This window comes from Dicentrarchus labrax, unplaced genomic scaffold, assembly GCF_905237075.1.
Source record: "Dicentrarchus labrax unplaced genomic scaffold, dlabrax2021, whole genome shotgun sequence".
In the NCBI taxonomy this organism is placed as follows: Eukaryota; Metazoa; Chordata; class Actinopteri; family Moronidae; genus Dicentrarchus; species Dicentrarchus labrax.
In genome coordinates, this window is record NW_026136722.1 from 8709345 (window position 1) to 8722208 (window position 12864).

The window sequence follows — 12864 nt, forward strand, 5'->3', positions numbered from 1 at the left end:
TGCCGCCAGGCGTGGTGAGACAACCTCCATATCCTCCTCTGTCGCCAGTGATCTCCTCTCTCACACCACCAGCATGGCTACGCATGTGGCTTAGTAACACCACAACACACAATTATGACCATCCCAGGATAAGTTTTTAATGTTCTCTCACGCCCGCTGCTTTCAGATTTTGTTATCGGCTGTCAAGTTTGTACTGTAAGCCCGTATCGTACTATTAAAACAAAATTCCTCCGAGGCTGAGGAAATGAATGGAGTGGATTAGGGCTGGATTATTTCAATAACAAGGTTCAGACATTACATTCTGTGTTTGGCAGGATATCAGCTCTCATCCCACATTGCATTACATGGCTGTGATTTACTTTGTGCATATACTCCTTCACTATTTATACTTAGACCTCCGGCATGATGAGGCTCACAGCATTTGGCTTTGATTTCATGAAGGTAGAGAGCAAAGCATCACATCCGTCTCTTCCTGTCTTTTGGTGTCTCAGCCATAGACTTTGTATGGGTTCAACAGTCACCCTGACATCAGTGATCTACTACCACACTTTAACTAGGCCTAATAGTGCCAGACCTCTCTCCCCCTCACCCACTATTGTCTTACCTCCCTTCCTTCAAGACAGGATAGAAAAACGTTTTTCTCTTGGGCTTTGGGTTTTTGATTTCCCCAAATCTGTCGAGGCGGAATTTTAATTTGTAGCTGTGCTCAAGAGAGTGTGACGGTGAGCATGGAGGGAGAAACAGGTGCAGTGGGGTAGAGTTCCCTCCTCCCAGCTATGGAAATAGACATGATTGACTGTGCTGTGTTTTATTCAACACAAATTTCAGAGTAAATCTGACTCTGTGCATCCATAACACATAAGGTTTTACTTCTACTCACAATACTGCAGGCTATAACAATCAATCGTTTGACTTAACTCAAAATAAACCCAAATGAAATGAAACACACAACCCACTGTACTTTACATGTTTCAGCAATTACACACATTTTGTACCTACTGGACAGAAAGGATACAATACCATTACTTATAATAATTATAGAAACAATATACAAACCCTTTAGTGAAGACTATTTAATGCATTTTAATACTGGCTCTGCAATGTATCAGTCAATCAATCAGTATCAGGTACTGATAATGACCTTATTCACTTTATTGTTTTGTAAGACAGCAGAAAAAAAAGAAAAACGGACAGAGGGGCAGTCATATTTATGGTGCCTGTCTGGTTGTCTGAAAGTCTCACAGAGAAATCATGAGGGCTAAATGCACATTTAAAAGATATGTATCCATATCAGCAGATATCCAAATTCAGATATCAGAATCGAATCAGAACTGATACATCTACATCTCAATGCAAAACTAAACTAAAACTGGACTAAAACAAATTGCCTGTGCAAGCTGCCAAAAAAAAAAAGTATTTGTAATATTAGTTGGTACTCACAAATCCATGGGATGCTACCTGAAGCATAGGCTGGTAAAAGATGGAGGACAAGCGAGGAATGGCTGGGAAAAGGCTGTTGGTGGACTTAAGGCTGGACGCTGCAACAGTCCCACATGGTGCTTTTGCTGGTAGCAACCCCCATGTAGCAGGCGGGAAACATCAAACTACTCCTCGCAGGGTCCAGAGTTTCCTGGTCCCTCTTACAAATCACCTCAATCACTTTGATTAACCAAAAGTGCATACGCTATATTTATCATATGGAGTTAGTTAGTAGCTTCAATTTAACAACGCTAACACACACTACCAATGTAGATGCTAATGCTTCATCCTGCAGCTAAACCTCTAAACCCGCCCTTTCTACCTGACAATGACAATGACAAGGACATGGTGAATGTTAAATGACAAACAGTACAATAAGATAAATGTTATTGTAACGGTATGCTCATAGGGGTTATAAAACCTCTGTGCACCTACACAAATCTGCACAAATGTCCATGGTAATCTATCCAATAGTGGTTGCCATACCACTAGCATGGCTAAAAAATACTTACATGATCACTTATCAATATTTTTTCTATCGATTGACTAATCAATGTGTCCACTAATTGTTTCGGCTCTAATAACGACACAATAAGTTTTGCCTAAGGTCCTCACTGAGGTCTTTGTGGTGTATGGTTCCCACCATGAAGCTGATCCACCAGACCCTCCTCCTCCTCACAATGAAAAGTTTCCCTGCATTTGTCAAGCTGCTGGCCTCCTCACTGAGTCCTCATGAGTGATGGTTTTATTAAGCTTCTACTTTGGCACATGGACGGAGGGAAGGAATGGCAAGATGGAGAGAGCAGTAAGGAGTGAAAAAAGAGAGAGGGAGAGATCCCGATTTTCCTCATGAACATGAATATGACACATTATTAAGGACTATTAAAAGAGGTAAATCAACCAAAGTCAAAACATACTTTTTAGGGCAAGAGAACAAGTTTTAATATTAGCAGTGTAGCTAAGCAAAGTTTTTAAGGAGCCCATTCATACCCTGACCTTTTCTCCTACCTCTCTCTTGTCATTCTCTCCCTCCTGTCGTTAACACAGAAAACAAATCCAAAATTATTCATAGTGGGAAAATATAAATGTAGGCATTTGGAACTTTACTGCTGAACGGAGCACACAAAAGACAAAGTGTTGGCTTCTGCGTTCTCAGAGAAATCCTTGTTTTATAGGCAAGACTGTGTTTGTATTCATTTGGGTTTATTTAAAACTTTCCAATCTGCCCTGTTAATGTTTTAGGAAAAAATAAATCTTGCTGCTGCTGACTATTGAGGGTGGGAGTGGTGCAAAGGCCGGGAAGACCCAGCGTGAATGCTGTCTCTCTCTTTCACACACAATATTGACAGACAAATGGAAAGACACGTGCAGTACATACACCTACTTATACATTTGCACCCATTCACAGGAAACTGAAGGGCTTCTTCTCACTGGTGCAGAGATGATAGAGTAGTAAATGTGTAAAGTCTGGTACTCTGTGTGTAAATATTACCTGGCGTGGTACATAATATGTGTACACAATATGCTGGATTACACAGTGCTAATACATAATTTGATTTCCTATTTCAATGTGGCTGTTATTTCAACAGAGATGGAGCTATAGGAAAGAAATGGACAATCTTTCATTAGAGAGGCAGAAAGTGCCAAACTTGAGGAGCCTTGAGTCTCAGGATGAACATTTCTGAGAATATTCAGCAACTAATCCTCTGTGACCTACAGATGGCGCAAGATAACCAGTCATAAAGTGATATCTCCACTTTAACCCATGTGATTCTGAGTGGAGGTGTCACTGAATGTGTGATTCTTGAGTTTGTGTTTGTGTGTGTGTGCATGTGTCTGTGAGGAAGTGTGTTGCTCCCATTACAGCGTCTGTGAGGGAAGTTGACTCACAGAGGGAAAAACATTGACCCTATTTCTCCTGCCATATAATGACCTTTCATACACTTCCATGCACATAGGCTTATTGATCTCAAGCACACATATCTATTGTGTGGTGGAAAAAAATTAACCACTTTTTTAGCAGGTCAGTAGGAAGATTACCTGAAACGTAGACTGGAAATGATCAGTCAGTCAATCAATTGTTAGAGTCCTGCAGTGGGCATGAGTTCAACTCCAACCTGTGGACCTTTGCTGTGTGTCATCCCCTCTCTCTTCCCCCTTTCCTGTCACTCTTCAGCTGTTATTATCGATTAAAGGTAATAAAAGCCCACAAAAACAAGAAACTGCATTTTACAGACCAAACCATTTGTCAATTAATCAAGAAAATAATCAGTAGAACCCCACTAAAAAGGTGATAAACAAACAAACAAAAAACTAAAGTGGATTGTACAGTGTTTCTATTTTTTTGTCTACCCCCTGAGTATAATCATACACTTTGATTGTAGACTAGACTGCACACATGTCTTCATACTTACATACGGCCCTCTGTGACTGCCAAATGATATTTTATCTACCCTGTGTAAACATATAAAAGCTATATCTGACTGTGGGAGCTCCTCTCTGACTATTTGACTATACAGCAGCAGTGTTAGTGGAGGCCTGACTGGCTTTACTGGGATCCTCCTCCCGGTTCCTCCACAAACAGAAGGAAACCTCGAGGAAGAGCAGCTGATTGATTTAGTTTCCACGCATCCCTTTGCTTGGAGGCAGTCAGGAGAAGTTGGGGAGCAGACTGGAAAACTAAACATGACAGCTCCAGAGGAAGGTACGGCACAGTTAAAGGATGGAAGGTCTGGAGTGAGCTGTTTGCAAGCATTTAAGATTCCTCTGTAGTTGCACCCATGTAGAAAACCCTCACCCTCCCTGTCCCAAATCTCACCACCCAACGTCCTGAAAACACACCAGAACACCCACAGGTCAGTCTCAATATTTGCTGTACCAGTGCAGGCCTCCCTGCCTGTTATTGTGTGGGTGAGCTGCCTCCCTGTACCTGCCTGACTGACTGCCTGCTCACCCCAGGCCCTGCAATCTTTAAAACTTGATGAATATTGGCTAATATGTAAGACATGGGGAGACAGGTGAGCATACTACACAGGAATACTGACCTGCATAATGTCAAACTCTTTGGCAGGGGAGGCTCGCCAAGATTTTTCTCCCTTCTATCGCTTTTTACTACCTTGAAGGTCTGTAACTACCAGTCCTTCAGCTGATGGCCCATTAGATCGGCTAGCTGACCTAACTGCACTGCCCAAGGGATCAGAAATAACAGGGCTGAATGGAGCAATTGTAGACAAAAGAGAAAGAGGGAGGGTGGATAGACACAGCAGGGCATGCATCAAAGTATTTATTTAGAATGTCCTACCCTACCCCCCAGTGCCACCACCACATAGCCTCAGGGGGCTTCACATCTCATATGATAAGAGGGGAATTTTCCATGTATTAAAAGTGAAGAAAATGTCTATGTGGGCCAGTAATTTCTTAGTATATCATGAGAGTGTGCTGCAGCTCTTGTAACTCAAACATGACCATGTGCCACTTGGACAGATAACATCTGAATGAAAATCTTGAGAAGCTGGCTATCTTGCTCTCCTGTAGAGGGGGTCAAATGTCAACACTAGATGAGCCCAGTGGCTTCACGCCAAAATCCCAACACTATTGAAGTTTATTCAAGCTCTAATTCAACCCTGCCAACAAATATTTCTTTGAGAAAAAAAAATCTGACAAGAAAAAAGGAGAAAGCTGGAGAAGCAAGGGCTTGCCAGTGGAGAAGCACTGCGCATACAGAAGAGTATTGCAGCCAGCAAAAGCAGAAGCATCAAAATGAATATTGGACAGGTCCCAAGAGGGAAATGCACACAGATATGTTTCTTCTTGTAGTTTGTTACGCAAGTGCCTGAAGTTGTCTTTTACAGTTTTTCCCTCCCATGTTAGAATTTGTCAAGGTTCAAAGAGGTCTAAGCCTGTAAAAATTAATTTGTTTGAAAGAGCAGATTCTACTGCGTCTCTATTTCCATTGGGATGTTTTTTCAGATACAGTTTTGAAGGAAGCAAGTTCAGCAATAAGTTGAAAGTTTTCTCACTGCCTGTTGATGTTCTCTTCTGTGCCTCATCTTTCATGTCAGACTGTCACTGGCGTCCTGTAGGGTCAGATGGTGGGGTCACGTCAGTGTGGTGCCAAGTGTCCTGGTGTCTCCATTGCTGTAAAGCCACACTGACATACACATGTATGTACAAGGAATTTCCACGCGCAAACAGGCAGGCACATACACAAATGTCAGTGGTACACACATGTGTACACATATGTGACATGCATACTGCACATGCATGCACAAATGTATGCATGGTCGCACAGACTGTAGACTCTATGATGGCTCTAGTCTCTTTGCCACCTGATCAATCATCCCAACTGCCATTAGATCTACAGGAGAGGCATTCCTTCCTAACAACTGGAGAAGGGGGTAGTGTGTGTGTGTGTGTGTGTGTGTGTGTGTGTGTGTGTGTGTGTGTGTGTGTGTGTGTGTGTGTGTGTGTGTGTGACATGGGCAAAAAGTCATGTCTTAACACTAATACATGTGAAATAGGACATATTTTTACTCTAAGCAATTGAGCAAAGTTAGTATGATTGAAATGTTGAAATGAAAACAATCTCTTCTGTCTGTTTATTTTTGTGCAACCGTGGTCAAGATTTCAGTTTTTTCAATTGTCTCATTCCTTTTCCCGCCTCACTTCTCTCAGGCTCTATGAAACATAGCTGGCAAATGTAAGAGAGGGGTGAAAAAACTGTTGAAAAGCTAAAGCTGCCTCTAGCTCGGACCATGTTGATGCATGTTTTGCATCCCACAAGTGTAAAAGTAGTAGAGGAGGAGTGAAGAGTAAAGCCTCTGTGGATAAGGTACTTTATCTCCCCTGTTGTCTATATCTTTCACCCCGTCCCTCCTTCTCCTCGCCTGTATGCTCTTTGATTTTTCTCTTTCTTCTCTTTGCTGAAAGAGCTGACTGTGCTGCTCTCAGTGAGTGCTCCAAGGGAGTGTGTGTGTGCAGTGTATTGTTCCCTTCATCCTCAATATGATGAGAAAAGCTTGAAATAACAATGTCTGGGGGCGGAGTGAGACCCCTCTGTTCCCTGTTTCATCTCTTCTCTCTCGCTCGCTCTATTCTCGCTTCTCCAGATGACAGTGATGCTCTTTGCAGATCTCCTGCAGGTGTGGGCCTTTTGACCCCCTCTGGTACAAATTGCACACTCGTTCCTGTGCACACACAAAATGTGTAAATGCGTGCGCAGACATGTGCATGCTCAAACATTCACATAAAGGCTCTAGCATGTGCATATACTGCACAAGCGTAGAAATTAGATAACCATCCATCTGCTAAATAAAGCATGCAGTGTATTTTCCATTATCTCGTTCAAAACCTAAAAATATCATACATAACCATCGGTTGGCAAACTAAGCAACCATCCATTAGAGCAAAAAACTTGTGCAGCATGAACTTGCACACAACTTCAATCTCTCTGGTTTAAAGAGAGAACAAACGTATGCATGCAATGCTGCTATGCGGACAAGATTATCACAGGATCTGACCTGCTGACCTTGGGGAGGTCATGTGTGAGGCGCAGGCTGCAGCCACTGGCCCCACCAACACCAGAATGTCTGATGTCTCAGGAATCTGTGCCGTGCCGCTCTGCCTGACCACGCAGCACTACACAGCAGTTGGGACCTCTGTAAGGCGAGCCGGAGCTCAGGGGACAAGAGTAAAAAAACGGGAAAGCAGCAGGATGACTCACTAATCGTGATAAGTTTCACTCTCCAGTGCATTTCGGTCTGCCGTGTGTCTGTGTCTTCTTACTTTCATTTCGAGGTTTCTAATTCTTTTCTTCATATTCATAACTTCATGCTATAGCCTACTTTATATCAAAGCCATTAAAGACAGGTGAAGGGGGAAGAGCTTATACACAGCAGGTTGGGTATCAGGAACAACATAAGCATGATTTATTGGAAGAGAAAAAAATCTGGTATGGACGAAAATATGGACAGCAACTTCACAACCATACTGAGCTATTTAGATCCTTCGATGAACAGCTCAACATGGGCCTCTCCTTATGTTCTCTCATGTTCCACATAATTTGGGTGCAAGTGTAATATGTGTAGCACATGTGTGCAATACATAGCGGCCATATGGGAGATCTGATATGCAGTTCAGAGGAATGAGGAAAGTTGAACAGAAAAGATTTGAAGGGAAAAGCTGGTGTGAACGTCAAACCAATACGATTTTATCTATTTGCGTTTCTCTGTCGGTTTCTACAGGTGGCGGTGCTTGACTACTAGCTTGCTCTCCCCAAAAAATATCAAAGAATAGAAGATTTATTTGCGGTTGACTTTTTGAGTCAGTGTTTATTGTCAGGTGACCTCACAAGTAAAGTTGGCTTCAGTTAAAAGCCACATGAAGGCTCTGCAGTGGTTACACATGGCTCCCCCAGGCTCACTGTCTCTCCTCCGGAGGACATACCGCTCGTTATCCCTCCACTGCCTTACCATCACCACCACAAAAAAATCTCCGCTCTGCTTGTGTGGGTGCATGCATGGGTATGTACTTAGCATGTGTTGCTATGTGTGCGAGGATGCACGTGTTTGTGTGTGTATGGACATAATTGTGTGTATATATACGTATCTAACTGTGTTTTTGCAGGAGCTCGCACCGGCCGCAATCACTTTTGATGGATATCTACTCTGGCTTTGGAGAGCTGTACGTTTTCCAGTGGGTGACTCATGGGGCTTCTGACGGATGTCTGTACCAATTTACTGCTACTGCCACTGCTGCTGCTCTTGTTCCCCACCCCAAGTGTGTGTAAGTGTGTGTGTGAGTCTATGAATAAGTGTCCTGTGCATTTGCTGGTTGTGGTTGTAGTTTCCAACTTCAGCTTATGGACTTTCCACTCTTCTCTTGAACAGAAGAGGAGAGTAAAGGGAGAATGGGGCAACCAGAGTTTTTTTAGACACAAAAGTGAAACACACAAAATGACTCAGTCAGGTTCTCAAAGTGACTCACTCTCATTTTCTCCTGTTGTCAGACCCAGACATGATGATCACTGAAATTATTAATCTAATCAAAGATAAATATGCACTGAGCAGCATGTCATCATGTTACACACCCTGTGGTACAGACAAAAGTGCATGCCATTCTTTTGTAAAGGTTACATAACTTCACAGTTGATCTGAACAGACCGATGTACGGCAATAACAAGACATTTGCGATTGAATCACCAGACAAAGCTGTGGCTCTGTAGGTCACCCAGTTCAGGTGTCATGTGGGACTTGAACTTTTGAACTTGCAGAGCCCTGGAGTGATAGATTCTTTACCTGCAACGCCTTACCTGGAAAAGCTTACTAGGATTGCTCCATTCATTTATTAGCTTGACAAACAGTCAAGCTAATAAATAATGTGTCCTTCACAAGCTTCTTCGACTCTTTGATACCCCGGCCAAAGGATCAAAGGATCAGACATTTACCAATAATCTGTGTTATATTTCCAAGACAAACACCAAGACTGAGTGTAAACTGTGATATTATATGTGGTATACCAGAAATGGGTAAACTTAACACAGTAATAATGTGATATCAATGAATTCCATCCTGCCAAAGTTAACACTGGACAAGCAGAATTTGCCTGTGAAAAATGACAGCTGCCTCTCTTCGGCCCATGCTTAATCCTGTCCAGTTGCGGCTCTGTGTATGTGTGATTGTATGTGTGATGGGAGGGTATGTCCATAGTGATAGTAGTGACTTAGCAAAAGAGAATGGATAAATGCTTAAAATAGTAATAGATGGATTAATAGGTTAAATCAGTTCAAATGAATGGATAAATTGTCCAAATAGTTATCTAAAAGCAATTGATAAATAGTTAAAATAGGTAGTGTAAAGTAATAAATGAAATGAAAACCAGCAATATTCACGTATAAATGGTGAATAAGCCTGAACAATCAATTTTTTTTACTGAAAGTAGTTTGTGCTAAACTTAAAAGCAAGCTTAAGGCAGCACTCTAGAGCCCTACTCTATGGTCATTGCTGACACGCATACACACACACACACACACACACACACACACACACACACACACACACACACACACACTCTTGTAAACTGAAGGGGAAATCCCCTTCACTGCAGGTAGAGCAGTATTTCTCTGAAAACTACAGGAAACTATAACACTCTAAAGGGATCACATATCTTTGAGCTGAAGTAGTTCTCTGGCTAAAGTGACTTATTTCAACCTTAATTACTTTGGTAGGCCCCAGTCTAATCTAATCCAATTCAGCCTGGCTGAAGAAGGGTGAATAACCTCATCTAGTTGAGTAAAAAAAGAAGAAGATATAGTTCAGATCCCTAAAGACGACATGGCTGTAATGCATCAACCATATTTAAGAGCTGCGTGACTAATCGTTGACTGCTTCAAACAATCAGAAATTCTTGCTCAAGCCTGTGGCCTGCCAGGAGGACATCCCACCTGGGAATCATTCAGAGATCATGGAAATACAGCTCATCCTTTTAAACACAGCATATTTTTTACATCTCCCCTTTACATCTGTCGCCTGCTATTAAATAGCATAAAGAGAATGAGTAAAATCTCTTGGCTTTGACACATGTGTGAGTGACCTGACCACCCAGTCGGCTCCCAGGTTCATTCTCTCCAGAGAAGAGTTGCCAAATGCCAGTTGGCTGTTACTGCTGACCCAGACGTGAAGCCTTTTTATCAAGGATCAACCCTGGGTGGAAGGACTTACTTCTATTCACTCTGTTTTCATCCCTCCCATCCTCATCTGTAAGCAGAGGAGCCTAACACACCACTGTGACTCCTGTCTTCATTGCAGGCTATTCTGGGCTGAGGTTACCCAGGACACTATGTGGCTTCAGCCAAATTTAGCTGCCCACAGTATGCCTGAGTTAAATCATCTGTGTGTGTTTTGCAAATAATAAATATTCATTAATGGTTCTTCCACAGTTCCTCTGAGTTTTCCTCATTATTTTGTGTCAGCTCTGTAATCTCTAAAAGGATTCTACCCTTCTGGACTTCTAGAAATAATCCTAAACCAATATTGACACGTGCTAAAGAAGTGCGCCTGCGGTGGTAGAGCTGGACCAGAGGGCTGTGAAAAGGGTCGTGGAGCCAAGGCAAAACCGCGGGGCTACACAGAGAGGAGAGGCCGGCCAGCGGAACAACGGTGCATCAAAGACATGAAGTTGAACCACCAGCCTTGTCTCCGCTCCTCTCTGCCTCTCACACTCGTACACTATTTTCAGAAAGACCAACATGAGGGCAAACAGCAAAGCCTCCATTATTGTTGTTATCATTTCCAAACAGCAATTTTCCAGGCCAAAACAAATTTAGGGATGCTGGTATATGATGTGTATGCATTGACATGCGCGGGCACTTGCATGTGTGTTTTGTCAAGCAGCACACACCTTTTCATAGATCGCAATGTGTTTACCCATGCTGGTTTTGCTCATGGATAGTCATATTCTGTCAGTTTTACTTTAGCCAGTGGGTCCAGAGCCCCCTTGCTTCTCTGCCCAATGCTGTGGCTCAACTAGGGATGGACTTGGCTGGGCATGGCTACTCTGGGCGCTGGTCCCATCCCCACATTGAGGTGATGAAGGAGGACTCTGTCCCCCACACCCCCATCCATGGCCACAGAGGTGAGGAGCCACCCAGGGGACACGCTGGCTGGCGTCTGAGGCCACATTCACACAGCTGACAAGACCGGCGTTGGCTGCTCTCAAGGTGATGGTGCCAGGCTGTCTTGCCCGCTGCTGCCCACAGCTACCCTGCTCAGCTGTGAAGTGCTCCACAACCACTACAGTATAGTCAGGTCAGCATTTCCCATCTCTATCTGTCCGTGTTAGGACTGAGATCTCTGCAAATCTTGTTGCATTGCTGTAGGGAAAACAATTCAAATGTGATGCCTATGTGTGACACTATGTGGTTTAGGTGAGATTTAGTAAAATGTTACACAGTTTGTCCTTGTGAACTGTATGACTTTTTATTTATTGCAAAAATCCCCCGTTGCAACCTGATAATTGTTTTAGGATTTGGTTCCATATAAACTTTCTTGCATTCTGCACTTGCCCCCATCTTGTTGACAGAGAGGGCATCTCTGTTCACTTAACTGCTCTCTTAAGCACAGTCTCTCAACTCACCCCCAATCTTCAATCTAATCCTCTCAGTAGGGTCACGCATATGTTTTGACAATACAGCAGAAAGGTTTAACTGTGCCAGCCTGCCCAGGTGCTGGTGAATAGGGAGCAGCAACAATGGGCCATCAACTGAATGGAGCATCAAAGCCACCAATGATGATTTGATGATGATTGAGGGTCCCTGCATAAGGGTAGGGCCTCCTTCTTCAGAAAGCTGTTTGTGAGCAAAAAGCACCATCATACAGGTTCACCCTGCCTTTGATTTGAGTCTTTCGTTAAGTGCCATAGTGGCGCTGATGTCAGCTGCATCTCACTGATCCTTGTGCAGCAGGGACAAAGGATTGGGTTAACCAGGTGTATTGTCCTGATTTTAATGGCAAACACAGGCAAGAGCTGACTGGGTATTTTGGTTGAAATTTCACTGAAGAACAGAAGAGCTGTAGATAAAAGCAGAAAGAAAATAAAGCTGGTTTCGTTTTTTTTTTTCTTTCAGTCAGTGAACTAAACACTCGATCCAGGCACGACCCACATGACTACCATAGCTTGCCACCTGTTTCGTGGGAAAGCAATGTTCAAGACAAGAGTTCTCAAATCCGAGGGGGGATAAAGAGAGAAAAGAAATAAAGAAGAATGGAAAAGCATTTAGTTTGAGCACGCCGGGCGCATACCGGGGCTCAGCTCGCGGATTCCAAAGACAAGCTGATGGAAGTGAGCCAGGTCGCCTCACACGGGAGGGGAGGAGATATGAAAGAGAGGACAGAAGAAGATGGAGTAAGAGTGGAAAAGAGTATGTGAGGGGGGTTGTTAGGTGGAAGGGGCATTAAAGAGATATTCTCTTTAATCAGGAACCTACAGGACGCTGATGGACAAGGGACAGTGAGCAATGGAGGGTGAGGGTGGGAGGGGAGGCAAGGGGTGACAAAGATAAAGGGGAGTTGAGGAACACTACAGCTGGATCACCTCAACACCACCCACCCAATAACCCCTGCCTGCCTTCTGTTTGCCCTCATACCCCACCACCAGAAGAAAAAAAAATGTCACTGTCTCCTGGCTAACACCCCAAAATGTATTGGTGGAAAGAAAAAGATGAATGCAGCAGTGCAGGGGGGAAGCTCCGTGAATTGTTGACCTTGGCTGGTCACTGACAGGGAGGCTTTTGAGAGAGGACAGCAGCCAAGCAGGGCTGTGCAGGAATTAATAGTTCAGAGAGATGCAATGAGACAACCATGCCACAAGTGGTTTGTCATGTTCTCTCTA